Source organism: Schistocerca cancellata, unplaced genomic scaffold (assembly GCF_023864275.1).
Source record: "Schistocerca cancellata isolate TAMUIC-IGC-003103 unplaced genomic scaffold, iqSchCanc2.1 HiC_scaffold_1170, whole genome shotgun sequence".
Taxonomy (NCBI): Eukaryota; Metazoa; Arthropoda; class Insecta; order Orthoptera; family Acrididae; genus Schistocerca; species Schistocerca cancellata.
In genome coordinates, this window is record NW_026047169.1 from 1,792,717 (window position 1) to 1,817,863 (window position 25,147).

Genomic DNA, 25,147 nt, shown 5'->3' on the forward strand with positions numbered 1-25,147 from the left:
ATCCATCGTCATTAGGTGGCCCTGAACGTTACAATTCACTATCAGTTTTTCGTCCCATTCGATAATCTAGACTCACAGCAGAACGGCCATAAGGTGCCTGAGGCAGCAATAGACCCATGGAGTCAGGTCGGCTGGAGGACGATGTACTGGATCGGGACGCAATTTGTGTGGTCCATCGTCATTAGGTGGCCCTGAATGTTACAATTCACTATCAGTTTTTCGTCCGATTCGAAAACCTTTGACTCACAGCAGAACGGCCATAAGGTGCCCGAGGCAGCAATAGACCCATGGAGACAAGTCTGCTGGAGGACGATGTATTGAATCGGGACGCAATTTGAGTGTTCCATCGTGATTAGGAGGCCCTGAACGTTACAATTCACTATCAGTTTTTCGTCCGATTCGAAAATCTTTGAGTCACAGCATGCCTGCCATAAGGTGCCCGAGGCAGCAATAGACCCATGGAGACAAGTCTGCTGGAGGACGATGTATTGAATCGGGACGCAATTTGAGTGATCCATCGTCATTAGGTGGCCCTGAACGTTACAATTCACTATCAGTTTTTCATCCCATTCTATAATCTAGACTCACAGCAGAACGGCCATAAGGTGCCCGAGGCAGCAATAGTCCCATGGAGTCAAGTCGGCTAGTGGACGATGTACTGAAACGGGACGCAATTTGTGTGGTCCATCGTCATTAGGTGGCCCTGAGTGTTACAAATCACTATCAGTTTTTCGTCCGATTCGAAAATCTTTGACTCACAGTAGAACGGCCATAAGGTGCCCGAGGCAGCAATCGACCCATGTAGACAAGTCTGCTGGAGGACGATGTATTGAATCAGGACGCAATTTGAGTGATCCATCGTCATTAGGAAGCCCTGAACGTTACAATTCACTATCAGTATTTCGTCCCATTCGATAATCTAGACTCACAGCAGAACGGCCATAAGGTGCCCGAGGCAGCAATAGACCCATGGAGTCAAGTCGGCTGGAGGACGATGTATTGAATCAGGACGCAATTTGAGTGATCCATCGTCATTAGGAGGCCCTGAACGTTACAATTCACTATCAGTTTTTCGTCCCATTCGATAATCTATACTCACAGCAGAACGGCCATAAGGTGCCCGAGGCAGCAATAGACCCATGGAGTCAAGTCGGCTGGAGGACGATGTATTGAATCGGGACGCAATTTGAGTGATCCATCGTCATTAGGTGGCCCTGAACGTTACAATTCACTATCAGTTTTTCGTCCGATTCGAAAATCTTTGACTCACAGCAGAACGGCCATATAGTGCCCGAGGCAGCAATAGACGCATGGAGACATGTCTGCTGGAGGACGATGTATTGAATCGGGACGCAATTTGAGTGTTCCATCGTCATTAGGAGGCCCTGAACGTTACAATTCACTATCAGTTTTTCGTCCGATTCGAAAATCTTTGACTCACAGCAGGACTGCCATAAGGTGCCCGAGGCAGCAATAGACCCATGGAGACAAGTCTGCTGGAGGACGATGTATTGAATCGGGACGCAATTTGAGTGATCCATCGTCATTAGGTGGCCCTGAACGTTGCAATTCACTATCAGTTTTTCATCCCATTCGATAATCTAGACTCACAGCAGAACGGCCATAAGGTGCCCGAGGCAGCAATAGTCCCATGGAGTCAAGTCGGCTAGTGGACGATGTACTGAATCGGGACGCAATTTGTGTGGTCCATCGTCATTAGGTGGCCCTGAATGTTAGAAATCACTATCAGGTTTTTCGTCCGATTCGAAAATCTTTGACTCACAGCAGAACGGACATAAGGTGCCCGAGGCAGCAATAGACCCATGGAGACAAGTCGGCTGGGGACGATGTATTGAATCGGGACGCAATTTAAGTGATCCATTGTCATTAGGTGGCCCTGAAAGTTACAATTCACTATTAGTTTTTCGTCCCATTCGATAATCTAGACTCACAGCAGAACGGCCGTAAGGTGCCCGAGGCAGAAATTGACCCATGGAGACAAGTCTGCTGGAGGACGATGTATTGAATCGGGACGCAATTTGAGTGATCCATCGTCATTAGGTGGCCCTGAACGTTACAATTCACTACCAGTTTTTCGTCCCATTCGATAATCTAGATTCACAGCAGAACGGCCATAAGTTGCCCGAGGCAGCAATAGACCCATGGAGTCAACTCGGCTGGAGGACGATGTATTGAATCGGGACGCAATTTGCGTGGTCCATCGTCATCAGGTGGCCCTGAATGTTACAATTCACTATCAGTTTTTCGTTCGATTCGAAAATCTTTGACTCACAGCAGAACGGCCATAAGGTGCCCGAGGCAGCAATAGACCCATGAAGTCAAGTCTGCTGGAGGACGATGTATTGAATCGGGACGCAATTTTAGTGTTCCATCGTCATTAGGAGGCCCTGAACGTTACAATTCACTATCAGTTTTTCGTCCGATTCGAAAATCTTTGACTCACAGCAGAACGGCCATAAGGTGCCCGAGGCAGCAATAGACCCATGGAGACAAATCGGCTGGAGGACGATGTATTGAATCGTTACGCAATTTGAGTGATCCATCGTCATTAGGTTGCCCTGAAAGTTACAATTCACTATCAGTTTTTCGTCCGATTCGAAAATCTTTGACTCACAGCAGAACGGCCATAAGGTGCCCGAGGCAACAATAGACCCATGGAAACAAGTCTGCTGGAGGACGATATATTGAATCGGGACGCAATTTGAGTGATCCATCGTCATTAGGTGGCCCTGAACGTTACAATTCACTATCAGGTTTTCGTCCCATTCGATAATCTAGACTCACAGCAGAACGGCCATAAGGTGCCTGAGGCAGCAATAGACCCATGGAGTCAGGTTGGCTGGAGGACGATGTACTGAATCGGGACGCAATTTGTGTGGTCCATCTTCATTAGGTGGCCCTGAATGTTACAATTCACTATCAGTTTTTCGTCCGATTCGAAAATCTTTGACTCACAGCAGAACGGCCATAAGGTGCCCGAGGCAGCAATCGACCCATGGAGACAAGTCTGCTGGAGGACGATGTATTGAATCGGGACGCAATTTGAGTGTTCCATCGTCATTAGGTGGCCCTGGAAGTTACAATTCACTATCAGTCTTTCGTCCGATTCGAAAATCTTTGACTCACAGCAGAACGGCCATTAGGTACCGGAGGCAGCAATCGACCCATGGAGACAAGTCTGCTGGAGGACGATGTATTGAATCGGGACGCAATTTGAGTGATCCATCGTCATTAGGAAGCCCTGAACGTTACAATTCACTATCAGTATTTCGTCCCATTCGATAATCTAGACTCACAGCAAAACGGCCATAAGGTGCCCGAGGCAGCAATAGACCCATGGAGTCAAGTCGGCTGGAGGACGATGTATTGAATCGGGACGCAATTTGAGTTATCCATCGTCATTAGGAGGCCCTGAACGTTACAATTCACTATCAGTTTTTCGTCCCATTCGATAATCTAGACTCACAGCAGAACGGCCATAAGGTGCCCGAGGCAGCAATAGACCCATGGAGTCAAGTCGGCTGGAGGACGATGTATTGAATCGGGACGCAATTTGAGTGATCCATCGTCATTAGGTGGCCCTGAACGTTACAATTCACTATCAGTTTTTCGTCCGATTCGAAAATCTTTGACTCACAGCAGAACGGCCATAAGGTGCCCGAGGCAGCAATAGACGCATGGAGACATGTCTGCTGGAGGACGATGTATTGAATCGGGACGCAATTTGAGTGTTCCATTGTCATTAGGAGGCCCTGAACGTTACAATTAACTATCAGTTTCTCGTCCGATTCGAAAATCTTTGAGTCACAGCAGGCCTGCCATAAGGTGCCCGAGGCAGCAATAGACCCATGGAGACAAGTCTGCTGGAGGACGATGTATTGAATCGGGACGCAATTTGAGTGATCCATCGTCATTAGGTGGCCCTGAACGTTACAATTCACTATCAGTTTTTCGTCCGATTCGATAATCTAGATTCATAGCAGAACGGCCATAAGGTGCCCGAGGCAGCAATAGACCCATGGAGTCAAATCGGCTGGAGGACGATGTATTGAATCGGGACGCAATTTGCGTGGTCCAATGTCATTAGGTGGCCCTGAATGTTACAATTCACTATCAGTTTTTCGTCCGATTCGAAAATCTTTGACTCACAGCAGAACGGCCATTAGGTGCCCGAGGCAGCAATCGACCCATGGAGACAAGTCTGCTGGAGGACGACGTATTGAATCGGGACGCAATTTGAGTGATCCATCGTCATTAGGAGGCCCTGAACGTTACAATTCACTATCAGTTTTTCGTCCCATTCGATAATCTAGACTCACAGCAGAACGGCCATAAGGTGCCCGAGGCAGCAATAGACCCATGGAGTCAAGTCGGCTGGAGGACGATGTATTTAATCGGGACGCAATTTGAGTGATCCATCGTCATTAGGAGGCCCTGAATGTTACAATTCACTATCCGTTTTTCGTCCCATTCGATAATCTAGACTCACAGCAGAACGGCCATAAGGTGCCCGAGGCAGCAATAGACCCATGGAGACAAGTCTGCTGGAGGACGATGTATTGAATCGGGACGCAATTTGAGTGTTCCATCGTCATTAGGAGGCCCTGAACGTTACAATTCACTATCAGTTTTTCGTCCGATTCGAAAATCTTTGACTCACAGCAGAACGGCCATAAGGTGCCCGAGGCAGCAATAGACCCATGGAGACAAGTCGGCTGGTGGACGATGTATTGAATCGGGACGTACTTTGAGTGATCCATCGTCATTAGGTGGCCCTGAAAGTTACAATTCACTATCAGTTTTTCGTCCGATTCGAAAATCTTTGACTCACATCAGAACGGCCATAAGGTGCCCGAGGCAACAATAGACCCATGGAAACAAGTCTGCTGGAGGACGATATATTGAATCGGGACGCAATTTGAGTGATCCATCGTCATTAGGTGGCCCTGAACGTTACAATTCACTATCAGTTTTTCGTCCCATTCGATAATCTAGACTCACAGCAGAACGGCCATAAGGTGCCTGAGGCAGCAATAGACCCATGGAGTCAGGTCGGCTGGAGGACGATGTACTGAATCGGGACGCAATTTGTGTGGTCCATCGTCATTAGGTGGCCCTGAATGTTCCAATTCACTATCAGTTTTTCGTCCGATTCGAAAATCTTTGACTCACAGCAGAACGGCCATAAGGTGCCGGAGGCAGCAATAGACCCATGGAGACAAGTCTGCTGGAGGACGATGTATTGAATCGGGACGCAATTTGAGTGTTCCACCGTGATTAGGAGGCCCTGAACGTTACAATTCACTATCAGTTTTTCGTCCGATTCGAAAATCTTTGAGGCACAGCATGCCTGCCATAAGGTGCCCGAGGCAGCAATAGACCCATGGAGACAAGTCTGCTGGAGGACGATGTATTGAATCGGGACGCAATTTGAGTGATCCATCGTCATTAGGTGGCCCTGAACGTTACAATTCACTATCAGTTTTTCATCCCATTCTATAATCTAGACTCACAGCAGAACGGCCATAAGGTGCCCGAGGCAGCAATAGTCCCATGGAGTCAAGTCGGCTAGTGGAAGATGTACTGAAACGGGACGCAATTTGTGTGGTCCATCGTCATTAGGTGGCCCTGAATGTTACAAATCACTATCAGTTTTTCGTCCGATTCGAAAATCTTTGACTCACAGCAGAACGGCCATAAGGTGCCCAAGGCAGCAATAGACCCATGGAGACAAGTCGGCTGGGGACGATGTATTGAATCGGGACGCAATTTAAGTGATCCATCGTCATTAGGTGGCCCTGAAAGTTACAATTCACTATCAGTTTTTCGTCCCATTCGATAATCTAGACTCACAGCAGAACGGCCATAAGGTGCCCGAGGCAGCAATAGACCCATGGAGACAAGTCGGCTGGAGGACGATGTATTGAATCGGGACGCAATTTGAGTGATCCATCGTCATTAGGTGGCCCTGAACGTTACAATTCACTACCAGTTTTTCGTCCCATTCGATCATCTAGATTCACAGCAGAACGGCCATAAGGTGCCCGAGGCAGCAATAGACCCATGGAGTCAACTCGGCTGGAGGACGATGTATTGAATCGGGACGCAATTTGCGTGGTCCATCGTCATTAGGTGGCCCTGAATGTTACAATTCACTATCAGTTTTTCGTCCGCTTCGAAAATCTTTGACTCACAGCAGAACGGCCATAAGGTGCCCGAGGCAGCAATAGACCCATGGAGACAAATCGGCTGGAGGACGATGTATTGAATCGGGACGCAATTTGAGTGATCCATCGTCATTAGGTTGCCCTGAAAGTTACAATTCACTATCAGTTTTTCGTCCGATTCGAAAATCTTTGACTCACATCAGAACGGCCATAAGGTGCCCGAGGCAACAATAGACCCATGGAAACAAGTCTGCTGGAGGACGATATATTGAATCGGGACGCAATTTAAGTGATCCATCGTCATTAGGTGGCCCTGAAAGTTACAATTCACTATCAGTTTTTCGTCCCATTCGATAATCTAGACTCACAGCAGAACGGCCATAAGGTGCCCGAGGCAGCAATAGACCCATGGAGACAAGTCGGCTGGAGGACGATGTATTGAATCGGGACGCAATTTGAGTGATCCATCGTCATTAGGTGGCCCTGAACGTTACAATTCACTACCAGTTTTTCGTCCCATTCGATCATCTAGATTCACAGCAGAACGGCCATAAGGTGCCCGAGGCAGCAATAGACCCATGGAGTCAACTCGGCTGGAGGACGATGTATTGAATCGGGACGCAATTTGCGTGGTCCATCGTCATTAGGTGGCCCTGAATGTTACAATTCACTATCAGTTTTTCGTCCGATTCGAAAATCTTTGACTCACAGCAGAACGGCCATAAGGTGCCCGAGGCAGCAATAGACCCATGGAGACAAATCGGCTGGAGGACGATGTATTGAATCGGGACGCAATTTGAGTGATCCATCGTCATTAGGTTGCCCTGAAAGTTACAATTCACTATCAGTTTTTCGTCCGATTCGAAAATCTTTGACTCACATCAGAACGGCCATAAGGTGCCCGAGGCAACAATAGACCCATGGAAACAAGTCTGCTGGAGGACGATATATTGAATCGGGACGCAATTTAAGTGATCCATCGTCATTAGGTGGCCCTGAAAGTTACAATTCACTATCAGTTTTTCGTCCCATTCGATAATCTAGACTCACAGCAGAACGGCCATAAGGTGCCCGAGGCAGCAATAGACCCATGGAGACAAGTCGGCTGGAGGACGATGTATTGAATCGGGACGCAATTTGAGTGATCCATCGTCATTAGGTGGCCCTGAACGTTACAATTCACTACCAGTTTTTCGTCCCATTCGATAATCTAGATTCACAGCAGATCGGCCATAAGATGCCCGAGGCAGCAATAGACCCATGGAGTCAACTCGGCTGGAGGACGATGTATTGAATCGGGACGCAATTTACGTGGTCCATCGTCATTAGGTGGCCCTGAATGTTATAATGCACTATCAGTTTTTCGTCCGATTCGAAAATCTTTGACTCACAGCAGAACGGCCATAAGGTGCCCGAGGCAGCAATAGACCCATGAAGTCAAGTCTGCTGGAGGACGATGTATTGAATCGGGACGCAATTTTAGTGTTCCATCGTCATTAGGAGGCCCTGAACGTTACGATTCACTATCAGTTTTTCGTCCGATTCGAAAATCTTTGACTCACAGCAGAACGGCCATAAGGTGCCCGAGGCAGCAATAGACCCATGGAGACAAATCGGCTGGAGGACGATGTATTGAATCGTTACGCAATTTGAGTGATCCATCGTCATTAGGTTGCCCTGAAAGTTACAATTCACTATCAGTTTTTCGTCCCATTGGATAATCTAGACTCACAGCAGAACGGCCATAAGGTGCCCGAGGCAGCAATAGACCCATGGAGTCAGGTCGGCTGGAGGACGATGTACTGAATCGGGACGCATTTTGTGTGGTCCATCGTCATTAGGTGGCCCTGAACGTTACAATTCACTATCAGTTTTTCGTCCCATTCGATAATCTAGATTCATAGCAGAACGGCCATAAGGTGCCCGAGGCAGCAATAGACCCATGGAGTCAAATCGGCTGGAGGACGATGTATTGAATCGGGACGCAATTTGCGTGGTCCATCGTCATTAGGTGGCCCTGAATGTTACAATTCACTATCAGTTTTTCGTCCGATTCGAAAATCTTTGACTCACAGCAGAACGGCCATAAGGTGCCCGAGGCAGCAATAGACGCATGGAGACAAGTCTGCTGGAGGACGATGTATTGAATCGGGACGCAATTTGAGTGTTCCATCGTCATTAGGAGGCCCTGAACGTTACAATTCACTATCAGTTTTTCGTCCGATTCGAAAATCTTTGACTCACAGCAGAACGGCCATAAGGTGCCCGAGGCAGCAATAGACCCATGGAGACAAGTCGGCTGGTGGACGATGTATTGAATCGGGACGTACTTTGAGTGATCCATCGTCATTAGGTGGCCCTGAAAGTTACAATTCACTATCAGTTTTTCGTCCGATTCGAAAATCTATGACTCACAGCAGAACGGCCATAAGGTGCCCGAGGCAGCAATAGACCCATGGAGACAAGTCTGCTGGAGGACGATGTATTGAATCGGGACGCAATTTGAGTGATCCATCGTCATTAGGTGGCCCTGATCGTTACAATTCACTATCAGTTTTTCGTCCCATTCGATAATCTAGACTCACAGCAGAACGGCCATAAGGTGCCCGAGGCAGCAATAGACCCATGGAGTCAGGTCGGCTGGAGGACGATGTACTGAATCGGGACGCATTTTGTGTGGTCCATCGTCATTAGGTGGCCCTGAATGTTACAATTCACTATCAGTTTTTCGTCCGATTCGAAAATCTTTGACTCACAGCAGAACGGCCATAAGGTGCCCGAGGCAGCAATAGTCCCATGGAGTCAAGTCGGCTAGTGGACGATGTACTGAATCGGGACGCAATTTGTGTGGTCCATCGTCATTAGGTGGCCCTGAATGTAACAAATCACTATCAGGTATTTCGTCCGATTCGAAAATCTTTGACTCACAGCAGAACGGCCATAAGGTGCCCGAGGCAGCAATAGACCCATGGAGACAAGTCGCCTGGGGACGATGTATTGAATCGGGACGCAATTTAAGTGATCCATCGTCATTAGGTGGCCCTGAAAGTTACAATTCACTATCAGTTTTTCGTCCCATTCGATAATCTAGACTCACAGCAGAACGGCCATAAGGTGCCCGAGGCAGCATTAGACCCATGGAGACAAGTGGGCTGGAGGACGATGTATTGAATCGGGACGCAATTTGAGTGATCCATCGTCATTAGGAGGCCCTGAACGTTACAATTCACTACCAGTTTTTCGTCCCATTCGATAATCTAGATTCACAGCAGAACGGCCATAATGTGCCCGAGGCAGCAATAGACCCATGGTGTCAACTCGGCTGGAGGACGATGTATTGAATCGGGACGCAATTTGCGTGGTCCATCGTCATTAGGTGGCCCTGAATGTTACAATTCACTATCAGTTTTTCGTCCGATTCAAAAGTCTTTGACTCACAGCAGAACGGCCATTAGGTGCCCGAGGCAGCAATAGTCCAATGGAGACAAGTCCGCTGGAGGACGATGTATTGAATCGGGACGCAATTTGAGTGTTCCATCGTCATTAGGAGGCCCTGAACGTTCCAATTTACTATCAGTTTTTCTTCCGATTCGAAAATCTTTGACTCACAGCAGAACGGCCATAAGGTGCCCGAGGCAGCAATAGACCCATGGAGACAAGTCGGCTGGAGGACGATGTATTGAATCGGGACGCAATTTGAGTGATCCATCGTCATTAGGTTGCCCTGAAAGTTACAATTCACTATCAGTATTTCGTCCGATTCGAAAATCTTTGACTCATAGCAGAACGGCCATTAGGTGCCCGAGGCAGCAATAGACCCATGGAGACAAGTCTGCTGGAGGACGATGTATTGAATCGGGACGCAATTTGAGTGATCCATCGTCATTAGGTGGCCCTGAACGTTACAATTCACTATCAGTTTTTCGTCCCATTCGATAATCTAGATTCATAGCAGAACGGCCATAAGGTGCCCGAGGCAGCAATAGACCCATGGAGTCAAATCGGCTGGAGGACGATGTATTGAATCGGGACGCAATTTGCGTGGTCCATCGTCATTAGGTGGCCCTGAATGTTACAATTCACTATCAGTTTTTCGTCCGATTCGAAAATCTTTGACTCACAGCAGAACGGCCATTAGGTGCCCGAGGCAGCAATCGACCCATGGAGACAAGTCTGCTGGAGGACGATGTATTGAATCGGGACGCAATTTGAGTGATCCATCGTCATTAGGAGGCCCTGAACGTTACAATTCACTACCAGTTTTTCGTCCCATTCGATAATCTAGATTCACAGCAGAACGGCCATAATGTGCCCGAGGCAGCAATAGACCCATGGTGTCAACTCGGCTGGAGGACGATGTATTGAATCGGGACGCAATTTGCGTGGTCCATCGTCATTAGGTGGCCCTGAATGTTACAATTCACTATCAGTTTTTCGTCCGATTCAAAAGTCTTTGACTCACAGCAGAACGGCCATTAGGTGCCCGAGGCAGCAATAGTCCAATGGAGACAAGTCCGCTGGAGGACGATGTATTGAATCGGGACGCAATTTGAGTGATCCATCGTCATTAGGAGGCCCTGAACGTTACAATTCACTATCAGTTTTTCGTCCCATTCGATAATCTAGACTCACAGCAGAACGGCCATAAGGTGCCCGAGGCAGCAATAGACCCATGGAGTCAAGTCGGCTGGAGGACGATGTATTTAATCGGGACGCAATTTGAGTGATCCATCGTCATTAGGAGGCCCTGAACGTTACAATTCACTATCCGTTTTTCGTCCCATTCGATAATCTAGACTCACAGCAGAACGGCCATAATGTGCCCGAGGCAGCAATAGACGCATGGAGACAAGTCTGCTGGAGGACGATGTATTGAATCGGGACGCAATTTGAGTGTTCCATCGTCATTAGGAGGCCCTGAACGTTACAATTCACTATCAGTTTTTCGTCCGATTCGAAAATCTTTGACTCACAGCAGAACGGCCATAAGGTGCCCGAGGAAGAAATAGACCCATGGAGACAAGTCGGCTAATGGACGATGTATTGAATCGGGACGTACTTTGAGTGATCCATCGTCATTAGGTGGCCCTGAAAGTTACAATTCACTATCAGTTTTTCGTCCGATTCGAAAATCTATGACTCACAGCAGAACGGCCATAAGGTGCCCGAGGCAGCAATAGACCCATGGAGACAAGTCTGCTGGAGGACGATGTATTGAATCGGGACGCAATTTGAGTGATCCATCGTCATTAGGTGGCCCTGAACGTTACAATTCACTATCAGTTATTCGTCCCATTCGATAATCTAGACTCACAGCAGAACGGCCATAAGGTGCCCGAGGCAGCAATAGACCCATGGAGTCAGGTCGGCTGGAGGACGATGTACTGAATCGGGACGCATTTTGTGTGGTCCATCGTCATTAGGTGGCCCTGAATGTTACAATTCACTATCAGTTTTTCGTCCGATTCGAAAATCTTTGACTCACAGCAGAACGGCCATAAGGTGGCCGAGGCAGCAATAGTCCCCTTGGAGTCAAGTCGGCTAGTGGACGATGTACTGAATCGGGACGCAATTTGTGTGGTCCATCGTCATTAGGTGGCCCTGAATGTTACAAATCACTATCAGGTTTTTCGTCCGATTCGACAATCTTTGACTCACAGCAGAACGGCCATAAGGTGCCCGAGGCAGCAATAGACCCATGGAGACAAGTCGCATGGGGACGATGTATTGAATCGGGACGCAATTTAAGTGATCCATCGTCATTAGGTGGCCCTGAAAGTTACAATTCACTATCAGTTTTTCGTCCCATTCGATAATCTAGACTCACAGCAGAACGGCCATAAGGTGCCCGAGGCAGCAATTGACCCATGGAGACAAGTGGGCTGGAGGACGATGTATTGAATCGGGACGCAATTTGAGTGATCCATCGTCATTAGGTGGCCCTGAACGTTACAATTCACTACCAGTTTTTCGTCCCATTCGATAATCTAGATTCACAGCAGAACGGCCATAATGTGCCCGAGGCAGCAATAGACCCATGGTGTCAACTCGGCTGGAGGACGATGTATTGAATCGGGACGCAATTTGCGTGGTCCATCGTCATTAGGTGGCCCTGAATGTTACAATTCACTATCAGTTTTTCGTCCGATTCGAAAGTCTTTGACTCACAGCAGAACGGCCATTAGGTGCCCGAGGCAGCAATAGTCCAATGGAGACAAGTCCGCTGGAGGACGATGTATTGAATCGGGACGCAATTTGAGTGTTCCATCGTCATTAGGAGGCCCTGAACGTTCCAATTTACTATCAGTTTTTCTTCCGATTCGAAAATCTTTGACTCACAGCAGAACGGCCATAAGGTGCCCGAGGCAGCAATAGACCCATGGAGACAAGTCGGCTGGAGGACGATGTATTGAATCGGGACGCAATTTGAGTGATCCATCGTCATTAGGTTGCCCTGAAAGTTACAATTCACTATCAGTATTTCGTCCGATTCGAAAATCTTTGACTCATAGCAGAACGGGCATAAGGTGCCCGAGGCAGCAATAGACCCATGGAGACAAGTCTGCTGGAGGACGATGTATTGAGTCGGGACGCAATTTGAGTGTTCCATCGTCATTAGGAGGCCCTGAAAGTTACAATTCACTATCAGTTTTTCGTCCGATTCGAAAATCTTTGACTCACAGCAGAACGGCCATAAGGAGCCCGAGGCAGCAATAGACGCATGGAGACAAGTCTGCTGGAGGACGATGTATTGAATCGGGACACAATTTGAGTGTTCCATCGTCATTAGGAGGCCCTGAACGTTACAATTCACTATCAGTTTTTCGTCCGATTCGAAAATCTTTGACTCACAGCAGAACGGCCATAAGGTGCCCGAGGCAGCAATAGACCCATGGAGACAAGTCTGCTGGAGGACGATGTATTGAATCGGGACGCAATTTGAGTGATCCATCGTCATTAGGTGGCCCTGAACGTTACAATTCACTATCAGTTTTTCGTCCCATTCGATAATCTAGACTCACAGCAGAACGGCCATAAGGTGCCCGAGGCAGCAATAGACCCATGGAGTCAGGTCGGCTGGAGGACGATGTACTGAATCGGGACGCAATTTATGTGGTCCATCGTCATTAGGTGGCCCTGAATGTTACAATTCACTATCAGTTTTTCGTCCGATTCGAAAATCTTTGACTCACAGCAGAACGGCCATAAGGTGCCCGAGGCAGCAATAGACCCATGGAGACAAGTCTGCTGGAGGACGATGTATTGAATCGGGACGCAATTTGAGTGTTCCATCGTCATTAGGAGGCCCTGAACGTTACAATTCACTATCAGTTTTTCGTCCGATTCTAAAATCTTTGAGTCACAGTAGGACTGCCATAAGGTGCCCGAGGCAGCAATAGACCCATGGAGACAAGTCTGCTGGAGGACGATGTATTGAATCGGGACGCAATTTGAGTGATTTATCGTCATTAGGTGGCCCTGAACGTTACAATTATCTATCAGTTTTTCATCCCATTCGATAATCTAGACTCACAGCAGAACGGCCATAAGGTGCCCGAGGCAGCAATAGTCCCATGGAGTCAAGTCGGCTAGTGGACGATGTACTGAATCGGGACGCAATTTGTGTGGTCCATCGTCATTAGGTGGCCCTGAATGTTACAAATCACTATCAGGTTTTTCGTCCGATTCGAAAATCTTTGACTCACAGCAGAACGGCCATAAGGTGCCCGAGGCAGCAATAGACCCATGGAGACAAGTCGGCTGGGGACGATGTATTGAATCGGGACGCAATTTAAGTGATCCATCGTCATTAGGTGGCCCTGAAAGTTACAATTCACTATCAGTTTTTCGTCCCATTCGATAATCTAGACTCACAGCAGAACGGCCATAAGGTGCCCGAGGCAGCAATAGACCCATGGAGACAAGTCGGCTGGAGGACGATGTATTGAATCGGGACGCAATTTGTGTGGTCCATCGTCATTAGGTGGCCCTGAATGTTACAAATCACTATCAGGTTTTTCGTCCGATTCGAAAATCTTTGACTCACAGCAGAACGGCCATAAGGTGCCCGAGGCAGCAATAGACCCATGGAGACAAGTCGGCTGGAGGACGATGTATTGAATCGGGACGCAATTTGAGTGATCCATCGTCATTAGGTTGCCCTGAAAGTTACAATTCACTATCAGTATTTCGTCCGATTCGAAAATCTTTGACTCATAGCAGAACGGCCATAAGGTGCCCGAGGCAGCAATAGACCCATGGAGACAAGTCTGCTGGAGGACGATGTATTGAATCGGGACGCAATTTGAGTGATCCATCGTCATTAGGTGGCCCTGAACGTTACAATTCACTATCAGTTTTTCGTCCCATTCGATAATCTAGATTCATAGCAGAACGGCCATAAGGTGCCCGAGGCAGCAATAGACCCATGGAGTCAAATCGGCTGGAGGACGATGTATTGAATCGGGACGCAATTTGCGTGGTCCATCGTCATTAGTTGGCCCTGAATGTTACAATTCACTATCAGTTTTTCGTCCGATTCGAAAATCTTTGACTCACAGCAGAACGGCCATTAGGTGCCCGAGGCAGCAATCGACCCATGGAGACAAGTCTGCTGGAGGACGATGTATTGAATCGGGACGCAATTTGAGTGATCCATCGTCATTAGGAGGCCCTGAACGTTACAATTCACTATCAGTTTTTCGTCCCATTCGATAATCTAGACTCACAGCAGAACGGCCATAAGGTGCCCGAGGCAGCAATAGACCCATGGAGTCAAGTCGGCTGGAGGACGATGTATTTAATCGGGACGCAATTTGAGTGATCCATCGTCATTAGGAGGCCCTGAACGTTACAATTCACTATCCGTTTTTCGTCCCATTCGATAATCTAGACTCACAGCAGAACGGCCATAAGGTGCCCGAGGCAGCAATAGACGCATGGAGACAAGTCTGCTGGAGGACGATGTATTGAATCGGGACGCAATTTGAGTGTTCCATCGTCATTAGGAGGCCCTGAACGTTACAATTCACTATCAGTTTTTCGTCCGATTCGAAAATCTTTGACTCACAGCAGAACGGCCATAAGGTGCCCGAGGCAGAAATAGACCCATGGAGACAAGTCGGCTGGTGGACGATGTATTGTATCGGGACGTACTTTGAGTGATCCATCGTCATTAGGTGGCCCTGAAAGTTACAATTCACTATCAGTTTTTCGTCCGATTCGAAAATCTATGACTCACAGCAGAACGGCCATAAGGTGCCCGAATCAGCAATAGACCCATGGAGACAAGTCTGCTGGAGGACGATGTATTGAATCGGGACGCAATTTGAGTGATCCATCGTCATTAGGTGGCCCTGAACGTTACAATTCACTATCAGTTTTTCGTCCCATTCGATAATCTAGACTCACAGCAGAACGGCCATAAGGTGCCCGAGGCAGCAATTGACCCATGGAGTCAGGTCGGCTGGAGGACGATGTACTGAATCGGGACGCATTTTGTGTGGTCCATCGTCATTAGGTGGCCCTGAATGTTACAATTCACTATCAGTTTTTCGTCCGATTCGAAAATCTTTGACTCACAGCAGAACGGCCATAAGGTGGCCGAGGCAGCAATAGTCCCCTTGGAGTCAAGTCGGCTAGTGGACGATGTACTGAATCGGGACGCAATTTGTGTGGTCCATCGTCATTAGGTGGCCCTGAATGTTACAAATCACTATCAGGTTTTTCGTCCGATTCGACAATCTTTGACTCACAGCAGAACGGCCATAAGGTGCCCGAGGCAGCAATAGACCCATGGAGACAAGTCGCCTGGGGACGATGTATTGAATCGGGACGCAATTTAAGTGATCCATCGTCATTAGGTGGCCCTGAAAGTTACAATTCACTATCAGTTTTTCGTCCCATTCGATAATCTAGACTCACAGCAGAACGGCCATAAGGTGCCCGAGGCAGCAATAGACCCATGGAGACAAGTCTGCTGGAGGACGATGTATTGAATCGGGACGCAATTTGAGTGATCCATCGTCATTAGGTGGCCCTGAACGTTACAATTCACTATCAGTTTTTCGTCCCATTCGATAATCTAGATTCATAGCAGAACGGCCATAAGGTGCCCGAGGCAGCAATAGACCCATGGAGTCAAATCGGCTGGAGGACGATGTATTGAATCGGGACGCAATTTGCGTGGTCCATCGTCATTAGTTGGCCCTTAATGTTACAATTCACTATCAGTTTTTCGTCCGATTCGAAAATCTTTGACTCACAGCAGAACGGCCATTAGGTGCCCGAGGCAGCAATCGACCCATGGAGACAAGTCTGCTGGAGGACGATGTATTGAATCGGGACGCAATTTGAGTGATCCATCGTCATTAGGAGGCCCTGAACGTTACAATTCACTATCAGTTTTTCGTCCCATTCGATAATCTAGACTCACAGCAGAACGGCCATAAGGTGCCCGAGGCAGCAATAGACCCATGGAGTCAAGTCGGCTGGAGGACGATGTATTTAATCGGGACGCAATTTGAGTGATCCATCGTCATTAGGAGGCCCTGAACGTTACAATTCACTATCCGTTTTTCGTCCCATTCGATAATCTAGACTCACAGCAGAACGGCCATAAGGTGCCCGAGGCAGCAATAGACGCATGGAGACAAGTCTGCTGGAGGACGATGTATTGAATCGGGACGCAATTTGAGTGTTCCATCGTCATTAGGAGGCCCTGAACGTTACAATTCACTATCAGTTTTTCGTCCGATTCGAAAATCTTTGACTCACAGCAGAACGGCCATAAGGTGCCCGAGGCAGAAATAGACCCATGGAGACAAGTCGGCTGGTGGACGATGTATTGTATCGGGACGTACTTTGAGTGATCCATCGTCATTAGGTGGCCCTGAAAGTTACAATTCACTATCAGTTTTTCGTCCGATTCGAAAATCTATGACTCACAGCAGAACGGCCATAAGGTGCCCGAGGCAGCAATAGACCCATGGAGACAAGTCTGCTGGAGGACGATGTATTGAATCGGGACGCAATTTGAGTGATCCATCGTCATTAGGTGGCCCTGAACGTTACAATTCACTATCAGTTTTTCGTCCCATTCGATAATCTAGACTCACAGCAGAACGGCCATAAGGTGCCCGAGGCAGCAATTGACCCATGGAGTCAGGTCGGCTGGAGGACGATGTACTGAATCGGGACGCATTTTGTGTGGTCCATCGTCATTAGGTGGCCCTGAATGTTACAATTCACTATCAGTTTTTCGTCCGATTCGAAAATCTTTGACTCACAGCAGAACGGCCATAAGGTGGCCGAGGCAGCAATAGTCCCCTTGGAGTCAAGTCGGCTAGTGGACGATGTACTGAATCGGGACGCAATTTGTGTGGTCCATCGTCATTAGGTGGCCCTGAATGTTACAAATCACTATCAGGTTTTTCGTCCGATTCGACAATCTTTGACTCACAGCAGAACGGCCATAAGGTGCCCGAGGCAGCAATAGACCCATGGAGACAAGTCGCCTGGGGACGATGTATTGAATCGGGACGCAATTTAAGTGATCCATCGTCATTAGGTGGCCCTGAAAGTTACAATTCACTATCAGTTTTTCGTCCCATTCGATAATCTAGACTCACAGCAGAACGGCCATAAGGTGCCCGAGGCAGCAATAGACCCATGGAGACAAGTGGGCTGGAGGACGATGTATTGAATCGGGACGCAATTTGAGTGATCCATCGTCATTAGGTGGCCCTGAACGTTACAATTCACTACCAGTTTTTCGTCCCATTCGATAATCTAGATTCACAGCAGAACGGCCATAATGTGCCCGAGGCAGCAATAGACCCATGGTGTCAACTCGGCTGGAGGACGATGTATTGAATCGGGACGCAATTTGCGTGGTCCATCGTCATTAGGTGGCCCTGAATGTTACAATTCACTATCAGTTTTTCGTCCGATTCGAAAGTCTTTGACTCACAGCAGAACGGCCATTAGGTGCCCGAGGCAGCAATAGTCCAATGGAGACAAGTCCGCTGGAGGACGATGTATTGAATCGGGACGCAATTTGAGTGTTCCATCGTCATTAGGAGGCCCTGAACGTTCCAATTTACTATCAGTTTTTCTTCCGATTCGAAAATCTTTGACTCACAGCAGAACGGCCATAAGGTGCCCGAGGCAGCAATAGACCCATGGAGAGAAGTCGGCTGGAGGACGATGTATTGAATCGGGACGCAATTTGAGTGATCCATCGTCATTAGGTTGCCCTGAAAGTTACAATTCACTATCAGTATTTCGTCCGATTCGAAAATCTTTGACTCATAGCAGAACGGGCATAAGGTGCCCGAGGCAGCAATAGACCCATGGAGACAAGTCTGCTGGAGGACGATGTATTGAGTCGGGACGCAATTTGAGTGTTCCATCGTCATTAGGAGGCCCTGAAAGTTACAATTCACTATCAGTTTTTCGTCCGATTCGAAAATCTTTGACTCACAGCAGAACGGCCATAAGGAGCCCGAGGCAGCAATAGACGCATGGAGACAAGTCTGCTGGAGGACGATGTATTGAATCGGGACACAATTTGAGTGTTCCATCGTCATTAGGAGGCCCTGAACGTTACAATTCACTATCAGTTTTTCGTCCGATTCGAAAATCTTTGACTCACAGCAGAACGGCCATAAGGTGCCCGAGGCAGCAATTGACCCATGGAGACAAGTCTGCTGGAGGACGATGTATTGAATCGGGACGCAATTTGAGTGATCCATCGTCATTAGGTGGCCCTGAACGTTACAATTCACTATCAGTTTTTCGTCCCATTCGATAATCTAGACTCACAGCAGAACGGCCATAAGGTGCCCGAGGCAGCAATAGACCCATGGAGTCAGGTCGGCTGGAGGACGATGTACTGAATCGGGACGCAATTTATGTGGTCCATCGTCATTAGGTGGCCCTGAATGTTACAATTCACTATCAGTTTTTCGTCCGATTCGAAAATCTTTGACTCACAGCAGAACGGCCATAAGGTGCCCGAGGCAGCAATAGACCCATGGAGACAAGTCTGCTGGAGGACGATGTATTGAATCGGGACGCAATTTGAGTGTTCCATCGTCATTAGGAGGCCCTGAACGTTACAATTCACTATCAGTTTTTCGTCCGATTCTAAAATCTTTGAGTCACAGTAGGACTGCCATAAGGTGCCCGAGGCAGCAATAGACCCATGGAGACAAGTCTGCTGGAGGACGATGTATTGAATCGGGACGCAATTTGAGTGATTCATCGTCATTAGGTGGCCCTGAACGTTACAATTATCTATCAGTTTTTCATCCCATTCGATAATCTAGACTCACAGCAGAACGGCCATAAGGTGCCCGAGGCAGCAATAGTCCCATGGAGTCAAGTCGGCTAGTGGACGATGTACTGAATCGGGACGCAATTTGTGTGGTCCATCGTCATTAGGTGGCCCTGAATGTTACAAATCACTATCAGGTTTTTCGTCCGATTCGAAAATCTTTGACTCACAGCAGAACGGCCATAAGGTGCCCGAGGCAGCAATAGACCCATGGAGACAAGTCGGCTTTGGACGATGTATTGAATCGGGACGCAATTTAAGTGATCCATCGTCATTAGGTGGCCCTGAAAGTTACAATTCACTATCAGTTTTTCGTCCCATTCGATAATCTAGACTCACAGCAGAACGGCCATAAGGTGCCCGAGGCAGCAATAGACCCATGGAGACAAGTCTGCTGGAGGACGATGTATTGAATCGGGACGCAATTTGAGTGATCCATCGTCATTAGGTGGCCCTGAACGTTACAATTCACTACCAGTTTTTCGTCCCATTCGATAATCTAGATTCACAGCAGAACGGCCATAAGGTGCCCGAGGCAGCAATAGACCCATGGAGTCAACTCGGCTGGAGGACGATGTATTGAATCGGGACGCAATTTGCGTGGTCCATCGTCATTAGGTGGCCCTGAATGTTACAATTCACTATCAGTTTTTCGTCCGATTCGAAAGTCTTTGACTCACAGCAGAACGGCCATTAGGTGCCCGAGGCAGCAATAGTCCAATGGAGACAAGTCCGCTGGAGGACGATGTATTGAATCGGGACGCAATTTGAGTGCTCCATCGTCATTAGGTTGCCCTGAAATTTACAATTCACTATCAGTTTTTCGTCCGATTCGAAAATCTTTGACTCATAGCAGAACGGCCATAAGGTGCCCGAGGCAGCAATAGACCCATGGAGACAAGTCTGCTGGAGGACGATGTATTGAATCGGGACACAATTTGAGTGTTCCATCGTCATTAGGAGGCCCTGAGCGTTACAATTCACTATCAGTTTTTCGTCCGATTCGAAAATCTTTGACTCACAGCAGAACGGCCATAAGGTGCCCGAGGCAGCAATAGACCCATGGAGACAAGTCTGCTGGAGGACGATGTATTGAATCGGGACGCAATTTGAGTGATCCATCGTCATTAGGTGGCCCTGAACGTTACAATTCACTATCAGTTTTTCGTCCCATTCGATAATCTAGACTCACAGCAGAACGGCCATAAGGTGCCCGAGGCAGCAATAGACCCATGGAGTCAGGTCGGCTGGAGGACGATGTACTGAATCGGGACGCAATTTGTGTGGTCCATCGTCATTAGGTGGCCCTGAATGTTACAATTCACTATCAGTTTTTCGTCCGATTCGAAAATCTTTGACTCACAGCAGAACGGCCATAAGGTGCCCGAGGCAGCAATAGACCCATGGAGAAAAGTCTGCTGGAGGACGATGTATTGAATCGGGACGCAATTTGAGTGTTCCATCGTCATTAGGAGGCCCTGAACGTTACAATTCACTATCAGTTTTTCATCCCATTCGATAATCTAGACTCACAGCAGAACCGCCATAAGGTGCCCGAGGCAGCAATAGTCCCATGGAGTCAAGTCAGCTAGTGGACGATGTACTGAATCGGGACGCAATTTGTGTGGTCCATCGTCATAAGGTGGCCCTAAATGTTACAAATCACTATCAGGTTTTTCGTCCGATTCGAAAATCTTTGACTCACAGCAGAACGGCCATAAGGTGCCCGAGGCAGCAATAGAGCCATGGAGACAAGTCGGCTGGGGACGATGTATTGAATCGGGATGCAATTTAAGTGATCCATCGTCATTAGGTGGCCCTGAAAGTTACAATTCACTATCAGTTTTTCGTCCCATTCGATAATCTAGACTCACAGCAGAACGGCCATAAGGTGCCCGAGGCAGCAATAGACCCATGGAGACAAGTCGGCTGGAGGACGATGTATTGAATCGGGACGGAATTTGAGTGATCCATCGTCATTAGGTGGCCCTGACCTTTACAATTCACTACCAGTTTTTCGTCCCATTCGATAATCTAGATTCACAGCAGAACGGCCATAAGGTGCCCGAGGCAGCAATAGACCCATGGAGTCAGGTCGGCTGGAGGACGATGTACTGAATCGGGACGCAATTTGTGTGGTCCATCGTCATTAGGTGGCCCTGAATGTTACAATTCACTATCAGTTTTTCGTCCGATTCGAAAATCTTTGACTCACAGCAGAACGGCCATAAGGTGCCCGAGGCAGCAATAGACCCATTGAGACAAATCTGCTGGAGGACGATGTATTGAATCGGGACGCAATTTGAGTGATCCATCGTCATTAGGTGGCCCTGAACGTTACAATTCACTATCAGTTTTTCGTCCCATTCGATAATCTAGACTCACAGCAGAACGGCCATAAGATGCCCGAGGCAGCAATAGACCCATGGAGACAAGTCTGCTGGAGGACGATGTATTGAATCGGGACGCAATTTGCGTGGTCCATCGTCATTAGGTGGCCCTGAATGTTACAATTCACTATCAGTTTTTCGTCCGATTTGAAAGTCTTTGACTCACAGCAGAACGGCCATTAGGTGCCCGAGGCAGCAATAGACCAATAGAGACAAGTCCGCTGGAGGACGATGTATTGAATCAGGACGCAATTTGAGTGTTCCATCGTCATTAGGAGGCCCTGAACGTTACAATTCACTATTGGTTTTTTGTCCCATTCGATAATCTAGACTCACAGCAGAACGGCCATAAGGTGCCCGATGCAGCAATAGACCCATGGAGTCAAGTCGGCTGGAGGACGATGTATTGAATCGGGACGCAATTTGAGTGATCCATCGTCATTAGGTGGCCCGAACGTTACAATTCACTATCAGTTTTTCGTCCGATTCGAAAATCTTTGACTCACAGCAGAACGGCCATAAGGTGCCCGAGGCAGCAATAGACCCATGAAGTCAAGTCTGCTGGAGGACGATGTATTGAATCGGGACGCAATTTAAGTGATCCATCGTCATTAGGTGGCCCTGAAAGTTACAATTCACTATCAGTTTATCGTCCCATTCGATAATCTAGACTCACAGCAGAACGGCCATAAGGTGCCCGAGGCAGCAATAGACCCATGGAGACAAGTCGGCTGGAGGACGATGTATTGAATCGGGACGCAATTTGAGTGATCCATCGTCATTAGGTGGCCCTGAACGTTACAATTCACTACCAGTTTTTCGTCCCATTCGATAATCTAGATTCACAGCAGAACGGCCATAAGGTGCCCGAGGCAGCAATAGACCCATGGAGTCAACTCGGCTGGAGGACGATGTATTGAATCGGGACGCAATTTGCGTGGTCCATTGTCATTAGGTGGCCCTGAATGTTACAATTCACTATCAGTTTTTCGTCCGATTCGAAAGTCTTTGACTCACAGCAGAACGGCCATTAGGTGCCCGAGGCAGCAATAGTCCAATGGAGACAAGTCCGCTGGAGGACGATGTATTGAATCGGGACGCAATTTGAGTGCTCCATCGTCATTAGGTTGCCCTGAAAGTTGCAATTCACTATCAGTTTTTCGTCCGATTCGAAAATCTTTGACTCATAGCAGAAAGGCCATAAGGTGCCCGAGGCAGCAATAGACCCATGGAGACAAGTCTGCTGGAGGACGATGTATTGAATCGGGACACAATTTGAGTGTTCCATCGTCATTAGGAGGCCCTGAGCGTTACAATTCACTATCAGTTTTTCGTCCGATTCGAAAATCTTTGACTCACAGCAGAACGGCCATAAGGTGCCCGAGGCAGCAATATACCCATGGAGACAAGTCTGCTGGAGGACGATGTATTGAATCGGGACGCAATTTGAGTGATCCATCGTCATTAGGTGGCCCTGAACGTTACAATTCACTATCAGTTTTTCGTCCCATTCGATAATCTAGACTCACAGCAGAACGGCCATAAGGTGCCCGAGGCAGCAATAGACCCATGGAGTCAGGTCGGCTGGAGGACGATGTACTGAATCGGGACGCAATTTGTGTGGTCCATCGTCATTAGGTGGCCCTGAATGTTACAATTCACTATCAGTTTTTCGTCCGATTCGAAAATCTTTGACTCACAGCAGAACAGCCATAAGGTGCCCGAGGCAGCAATAGACCCATGGAGACAAGTCTGCTGGAGGACGATGTATTGAATCGGGACGCAATTTGAGTGTTCCATCGTCATTAGGAGGCCCTGAACGTTACAATTCACTATCAGTTTTTCATCCCATTCGATAATCTAGACTCACAGCAGAACCGCCATAAGGTGCCCGAGGCAGCAATAGTCCCATGGAGTCAAGTCAGCTAGTGGACGATGTACTGAATCGGGACGCAATTTGTGTGGTCCATCGTCATTAGGTGGCCCTAAATGTTACAAATCACTATCAGGTTTTTCGTCCGATTCGAAAATCTTTGACTCACAGCAGAACGGCCATAAGGTGCCCGAGGCAGCAATAGACCCATGGAGACAAGTCGGCTGGAGGACGATGTATTGAATCGGGACGCAATTTGAGTGATCCATCGTCATTAGGTGGCCCTGAAAGTTACAATTCACTATCAGTTTTTCATCCCATTCGATAATCTAGACTCACAGCAGAACGGCCATAAGGTGCCCGAGGCAGCAATAGACCCATGGAGACAAGTCGGCTGGAGGACGATGTATTGAATCGGGACGCAATTTGAGTGATCCATCGTCATTAGGTGGCCCTGAACGTTACAATTCACTATCAGTTTTTCGTCCCATTCGATAATCTAGACTCACAGCAGAACGGCCATAAGGTGCCCGAGGCAGCAATAGACCCATGGAGTCAGGTCGGCTGGAGGACGATGTACTGAATCGGGACGCAATTTGTGTGGTCCATCGTCATTAGGTGGCCCTGAATGTTACAATTCACTATCAGTTTTTCGTCCGATTCGAAAATCTTTGACTCACAGCAGAACAGCCATAAGGTGCCCGAGGCAGCAATAGACCCATGGAGACAAGTCTGCTGGAGGACGATGTATTGAATCGGGACACAATTTGAGTGTTCCATCGTCATTAGGAGGCCCTGAGCGTTACAATTCACTATCAGTTTTTCGTCCGATTCGAAAATCTTTGACTCACAGCAGAACGGCCATAAGGTGCCCGAGGCAGCAATAGACCCATGGAGACAAGTCTGCTGGAGGACGATGTATTGAATCGGGACGCAATTTGAGTGATCCATCGTCATTAGGTGGCCCTGAACGTTACAATTCACTATCAGTTTTTCGTCCCATTCGATAATCTAGACTCACAGCAGAACGGCCATAAGGTGCCCGAGGCAGCAATAGACCCATGGAGTCAGGTCGGCTGGAGGACGATGTACTGAATCGGGACGCAATTTGTGTGGTCCATCGTCATTAGGTGGCCCTGAATGTTACAATTCACTATCAGTTTTTCGTCCGATTCGAAAATCTTTGACTCACAGCAGAACGGCCATAAGGTGCCCGAGGCAGCAATAGACCCATGGAGAAAAGTCTGCTGGAGGACGATGTATTGAATCGGGACGCAATTTGAGTGTTCCATCGTCATTAGGAGGCCCTGAACGTTACAATTCACTATCAGTTTTTCATCCCATTCGATAATCTGGA